General features: G+C 43.1%; 1 long non-coding RNA gene across 1 annotated transcript in view; it reads left to right on the top strand.

Annotated features, from left to right (window-relative positions):
- Window positions 1–23: 23 nt before the first annotated feature.
- Window positions 24–7248, top strand: part of LOC134807501 (uncharacterized) — a 60619-nt gene continuing 53394 nt past the window's right edge. The window contains exon 1 of the long non-coding RNA XR_010148119.1: window positions 24–125. This is a non-coding gene — a long non-coding RNA (uncharacterized LOC134807501). The remainder of the gene's footprint in view (window positions 126–7248) is intronic.

Here is a 7248-nt window from a genome sequence, read left to right as displayed (position 1 = left end):
GTTGCAGCCTGGCCAAGAAATGCCAGGGGACGTCGCGGCGATTGCAGACTCCGCGGTGACTGTGTAGATACGTCCAGAGTTCGCCCGTGTAGCGCGGGGAGAGGCGAGAGTGAAGGCCTAGAAAAGTTAAGACGTTAAGTGTTTTTTTTTTTTTTTCTTTGTTTTCACAAATGGGGGGTAGGCAAATTTCCTTTTTTTTTTTTTTGTATTTAAATTTTTAATCTTTGGTTGGGGATGGCTTGTATTTTTTAAAGAGTCAACTCTAGCTTAAACATTTCTTTGAAGCTGTCTGTAACATCCCCCACTTTGTGCCACCTTCCGGAAAGTATTAATACTGGCAATGGCTAATAGTTGCGAAATGGTTTTCATGTGGATCTCATGCTAAGTAACAGCACAGCTGGATGCTGGGGCCCCAGCACTAAAATATAATGGGATTTCTGCTATCTGGGAGCTTACAGTACCTTGGGGACTTGGAACAAACAACCTCTACACTTCAGAGTGTTAGAAGGGCTAAGATAGGAGCCAGGAGGCCTGATCTTGAGGTAGCTCGAGAAACCCAAACTCAGGCCATTCTGCCCTTCCACAGAGGCCCAGGTTGCTTGGGTCCTGACTTGGTTGGTTGGTTTTTCACCCCTTGAGGGCCTATTGTGTGTCAGGCACTGGCATCTAACAAAACCAGTCAGCCCCTGCCTCTCCAGGAGCGTAGGCACCTGAGAGCAAACCGTCAAATATTAAATGATCACACGTGTACACGTAAAACTACAAATGTAATGGGCTCTAAGGTTTCAGACAAAGATTTGACCAGATCTGCAGTCAGAAAAAGGTTATTGGGGCAGCAAGGCAGGAGCTGAGGGCTGAAGGAGGAGGAGCTAAATTGACCAAGAGCTTTCAAGGCAAAGGGAACTGGGATTTCTGCAGAGCCCAAAGTGGGAGGGAGTGAGGAGAGTTCTCAGAAATGAAAGAAAAGGCCAGTGTGGCTGCAGAGCGGAGGGAAGCTGGTTCCGCCTCTGGCAGAGGGGCCTGTGAGGCCTGACTGAGAGGCTGGGGACGACTGGAGAGCTCAGAGCAGGCACTGGTCTTTCTAGTCTCCAACCTCCTTTAGATTTGGGACTGCTGCATCTAACTCATCTTGTTACTTCCAGAGCCCAGAAGATGTAAGTTTGTGGAATGGGTTAGTGTTGAATAAATAATTTAAGGAATGAGGCTTCACCACAATTAGAAATCTTATCAAGACTGCGCAGAGATGTTTTCCAAGCCATTGATTTCTTATTGAAGGCACTTGAAATTTAACTATGTCCAGGATTTACAAACACAGGCAGAAAACATCTAGCTGGGGAGTCTGCTATGGCTAATATGTGATTATTATTTTTGGATAATTGGTTCACATCAATAAAGTTATTAATCCTAGCTTGGTTGCACAGGCTAGAGTGCAATGGCGCTGTTTCAGCTCACTGCAGCCTCCATCTCCCAGGCTCAAGGGATTCTCCTGCCTCAGCCTCCTGAGTACCTGTAACCACCACAGTTGCATGCCACCATGTCTGGTTAATTTGTGGATTTTTTAGTAGAGATGGAGTTTCACCATGTTGCCCAGGCTGGTCTCGAACTCCTGAGCTCAGGCGATCTGCCCACCTCAGCCGCCCAACGTGCTGGGATTACAGGCGTGAGCCACTGCACCGTCCTCACTGTGGTCTTTTTTATTTTTATTTGTTTTATTGTGGTCTTTTTAAATGACAAAGAGATTCCATTTCCTTTGTTTAAAACCCTTCAAAGTTCTGGTTTCTAGTTGTTGCTCAATAAATACTAGTTGGCTGAATATTTGTTCACTCAAGTCTTTCCCATTTATTAATTACATGAGGGAAGTCATGAATCAGAATTAACTGAGAAAAAAAAAGGGAAGATGCTTAGAACCAAATCACGGAAGGGAGGAAAAACAGCAGCACCAAGGCAGTGAGTGTGAGCTACTTACTTCAGCTTCTTGGCCACTGGACTTAGTTTAAAAATCTTGGCTTCAGGTCTCACATGTACCAATTGCACCCTTTCTCTCTCTCTCTCTCTCTCTCTATATATATATATATGTATGTTATATATATTAGTTATATATATATATATAACTAATTACTACTATTTATATTTGCTTCACCTCTGAGCCTTGTCTTTTCTCACCTCTTAATTGAGTATAATATGATTTATGGTATCTTGCACAAGGCTTAACTAACATACCAGAGTGAGTCTGAAAGTGCTTTGAAACTGTAAAACATTTAGAGACACGTAAGATGTTATTAACAAGGAAATTTCCATTGGAGATCTCTCCTCCCTCTCTTCCTTTTCCTCAAAGCGTGGAAGAGTAATTGAGAGGGCTATGGATTTTAACACTGTGGGGGAAAGGATCTTAGATTCTGCAATGAATTAAACTGAAGAATGCTTTCATAATATAAATAACCACCTCTCTCCCATACTTATTTGTTTGGTTGGTTTTTACAATTATTGGGGAGAGATCTAACAGAAAAAGAAAACTTGTCTGACTAAAATGAGAGAATAGGCTGGGCATGGTGGCTCATGCCTGTAATCTCAGCAATTTGGGAGGCCGAGGCAGGTGGATCACCCCAGGTCAGGAGTTCGAGACCAGCCTGGCCAACATGGTGAAACCCCATCTCTACTAAAAATACAAAAATCAGCTGGGCGTGGGGGCGTGTGCCTGTAATCCCAGGTACTGAGGAGGCTGAAGCAGGAGAATCGCTCGAACCAGGAGCCGGAGGTTGCAGTGAGCCGAGATTGCACCGCTGCACTCTAACCTGGGCCACAGAGAGAGACTCCATCTCTAAATAAATAAATAAATAAATAAATAAATAAAAGAATAGCAAAAGGCCAAATTACAATGCTAGGTGTTCATTTTCCTATGTCAGTTCCTCAGTATCAGGGTGCACTGCCCCAGCTCAGAGCTCCCTGCTTAGTATTTAACACATAATATGCATCTGAAACACGCTTAGGCACTTTTCAAAGTTTAGATCATATCTAGCCAGATCACGCTTGAGATAGACACAGGCTTGTTTTTCCTCCTCAGGTCCAGTAAAGACTGGGCTACACCGGCTGGTTCACTTGGGGATCAGAGTCCAATTTCAGATTCATCTTTGTTTAGTTCACTTACCACAATATTGTCTTACCCAGAACTTACTATATATGGAGTTATTTCTTATGCTATTTTCATCTATTTCTAACTTTCAGAAAAGGAAACAGTTTAACATTGGCTGAATAGGATACTTTTCTCCCCCAGGGTGTTTTAACAATGTAGCAGGGTAGCTTGGAGGGGGCAGGATCCTCAGCAATGCAGGTCACTTGTTGCTTTCTCTTGTAACTGACTCAGAATGCTACCATACAGTAAGTTCCTTTTCAAGATTAAACTGTGACAATGACAAAAGTCTCTTCCTATATCTTCCTAATGATCATAATGGCTATTCTTTATTGAGTGTTAGCCAGTGCTGGGTGCTTTGCATGATCTCATTTGACTGATCCCAGCATCAGCCTTATGAGGCAGCTATTTATTGTCCCCATTTACAGACTAAGAAACGGAGCCTTCTTTCTATGTTGCCCAAGTTTTTACCTCCTGCATTGTAATATTACTGTGAGCTTGTCCTGTTGCTTCTATTACATGGTAATTATTAGTTTGTTTGTGTTAGGTACTAACCCAGGAGTTTCTTTAATTTTTAAATGAAAAGGGAACTTTGTTTTTTAAGTGGGGGATCCAGAAGATAAGCTCGTAAGGTGAGAAATGGAAGTAGAAGCCTTAATTACAATTTCATTTAATCTAAAGTGATTTTTTTCTTTTACAAAAGAATGGAGTAAGCAAACTGAAAATTAAAAAGCCTTAAATTAAAAAGCTTTAGGATTAAAAATTCAAAAAAGGACTAATCAATCTGACCAGCATTTGCAAAACTTTAAAAGCAGACCTTTTGGTCCGACTGTTTATAAACTTATCTTACATTGAAATAAAGAAATGATTTTCAGATTTGCAACTTATTACCTATTTTCTCAATTCCCATTTACTGCAGAGCATTTGTTTTACAAGCATCATGTTTATATGCAGCTCTCTGTGGCTAATGAATATGTTTACTGGAAGTACATTTTTTCTTTCCTTCTTTATCATTCAGGGAAAGGTATATGCCGAGTAGTTATCTCCTCGCAAAGGCATGACTTGACATTTTCATAGACTTCTTCAGGCCAGCATTTTGAACTCTTGCATCATCTGGAAATGGTTGTTTTTGCTACATAACAATTTTTTTATTTGAGGGCAAAGGCTAAAAAAGGACAATGTTGCCCATAAGAGACATGTTAATTATCACAATAAATTGACATTGGTTTTTTGGAGGTTTGTTTGTTTGTTTGTTTGAGACGGAGTTTCACTCTTGTTGCCCAGGCTGGAGTGCAATGGTACGATCTCAGCTCTCTGCAACCTCCAGCTCCTGGGTTCAAGCGATTCTCCTGCCTCAGCCTCCTGAGTAGCTGGGATTACCGGTGCCCACCACCATGCCTGGCTAATTTATTTTTTATTTTTTTTAGTAGAGATGGGGGTTTCACCATGTTGGCCAGGCTGGTCTCGAACTCCTGACCTCAGGTGGTCCACCCACCTCGGCCTCCCAAAGTGTTGAGATTACAAGCGTGAGCCACTACACCCTGCCCTTGTGTGTTTGTTTTTGAGACAGGGTCTCACTCTGTTGCCCAGGCTGGATGGAGCAATAGTCTTGATCATGCCTCACTGCAACCTTTGCCTCCCAGGCTCAAGCAATCCTTCCATCTCAGCCTCCAGGTAGCTGGGACTACAGGCATGCACCAGCCTGCCTGGCTAATTTTTGTATTTTTGGTAGAGATGGGGTTTCGCCATGTTGCCCAAGCTGGTCTCAAACTCCTGGGCTCTAGTGGTCCTCCTGCCTCAGGCTCCCAAAGTTCTGGGATTACAGGTGTGAGCCACTATGCCCACCTGGGACCTTGTTTTGATGCAGATTCAAACACACCTTTTTTTTTTTGAGACAGAGTCTCACTGTGTTACCCAGGCTGGAGTGCAATGGCATGATCTCGGCTCACCGCAACCTCTGCCTCCCAGGTTCAAGCGATTCTCCTGCCTCAGCCTCCCAAAGTGCTGGGATTACAGGTGTGAGCCACCACACCCAGCCCCAAACAACAAACTTTCAAACAATTTTTTAATATGACTAATTTTTCCCAATAGGCAAGCAAAGATTTTTAAGAGGACATTTATAAGGACAATTAGGGAATGTGAACACTGAATATGTGATGATATTAAGCATCTATTGTTGCTTTTGGGGCAGTGTGATGATGTTCAAAAAAGGAGTCCTTATCTTTTAAGCATATGTACAAAAATATTTGCAGCTGCAGTACTATGATGGAGAAAAATCTAGGTTGTTGGGGGCAAGGAAAATGAGTATAGGAGTGTGAAGGAAGCTAGATTGGCAATTAGTTGATTATTGTCATAGTTGAGATATGGTTGCATTCTTTTTTTTTTTTTTTTTTGCATTTTTTGAAATTTTCTATAAGTGTTTAAAATATTAAGTTGTAAGCCATTAGGAAAATTGGGGAGAGGAAGAATGTTTTGTAGACATGGACATGAATCCCCACACTGCTAGAATACAAGTTGTGTTACACTTGTTATAGTAGAGCCTGGAATGGCTGTTTAGAAACGTATTTGATCAGAAATAGAAAAGAACAATATAACTTCATTAGTTTGGTTCTGGATATCTGAGTTGACCTCTTTCTCCTTTCTATCTAAAAGATGAAAGGACAGCCAGGCGCAGTGGTTCACGCCTGTAATCCCAGCACTCTGGGAGGCAGAGGCGGATGGATCACCTGAGGTCAGGAGTTCCAGATCAACCTGGCCAACACGGTGAAACCCATCTCTACTAAAAATACAAAAATTAGCTGGGCCTGGTGGCGGGCGCCTGTAATCCCAGCTACTCGGGAGGCTGAGGCAGGGGAATTGCCTGAACCCAGGAGGTGGAGGTTGCAGTGAGCTGAGATCGTGCCACTGCACTCCAGCCTGGGTGACAGAGGGAGACTCCGTCTCAAAAAAACAAACAAACAAACAACAACAACAAGAACAACAACAAAAACCCCCCAAAACTGAAAGGAACATCTTCACTGGCAGGTATAAAAAAAAAAATCCTAGATTATGTTACAGTCATTTTGTTGCTATGTTGGGCCTGGCCAACCTCAGGAAACAGAAACTCTTTGACCTTCTCCCTCCTTTCACCTGCTCCAAGGTAGGACTGTAATCTTTCTCCACCTTTCCGATTGTGATTCCTAAGACCCTCATTCCAGAGAGGGTTCCGCCCCATACCCTGGGGGAAGGAATGCTAACACTATGAAGATTCCGTAAACACACTGGGTTCAGAGAGCTTCCAGATAGCTGAACACAGGGAGGTTCTTAGAGGGTGGTGTACCCAGAGAGGGCACGGAAGCTCTGTGCTCCTTCCCTGGGCACTGCTCCCGGCATCTCTTTGTCTGTATCCTTTCTAATATCCTTCATAATAAACCAGTAAATGTAAGTGTTTCCCTGAATTCTGTGATCTGCCCCCAGCAAATTAATCGAACCCAAAGAGAGGGTCATGGAAACCCCAACTTGAAGCTGGTCAGTCAGAAGTTCCAGAGTCCTGACCTTGTGACTGGTGGGGGATGGGGTCCAGCCTTAGGGGCTGAGCCCTCAACTGTGGGATCTCACAGTATCTCTAGGTAGATAACCCCAGAATTGAATTCGAGGACACCCAGCTGGTATCTACTGCAGAATTGGTGGTGAGGAGAAGCCCCAATATTTGGTCACAGAAGTCTTCTGTATTTATGACTGTTGTGTCAGAGCAGAAGAAAAACACAATTTGAGGATTTTCTGAAACATATGTGCATTTTTTTTTTGTAGTTTTAAAAAATACTATCACCAGGCACAGTGGCTCACGCCTGTAATTCCAGCACTTTGGGAAGCCGAGGTGGGCGGATCACTTGAGGTCAGGAATTCGAGACCAGTCTGACCAACATGGTGAAACACCTTCTCTATTAAAAATACAAAAATTAGTCAGGGTGGTGGCAGACAACTATAGTCCCAGCTGCTCGGGAGGCTGAGGAATGAGAATTGCTTGAACCCGAGAAGTGGAGGTTGCAGTAAGCCAAGATCCAAGATCATACCACTGCACCCCAGCCTGGGTGACAGAGCAAGACTTGGTCTCAAAAAATAAAATAAAAAAAAATAAAAAA

Source organism: Pan troglodytes, chromosome 10 (assembly GCF_028858775.2).
Source record: "Pan troglodytes isolate AG18354 chromosome 10, NHGRI_mPanTro3-v2.0_pri, whole genome shotgun sequence".
Classification (NCBI taxonomy): Eukaryota; Metazoa; Chordata; class Mammalia; order Primates; family Hominidae; genus Pan; species Pan troglodytes.
This window is presented reverse-complemented; position numbering and strand designations above follow the sequence as displayed.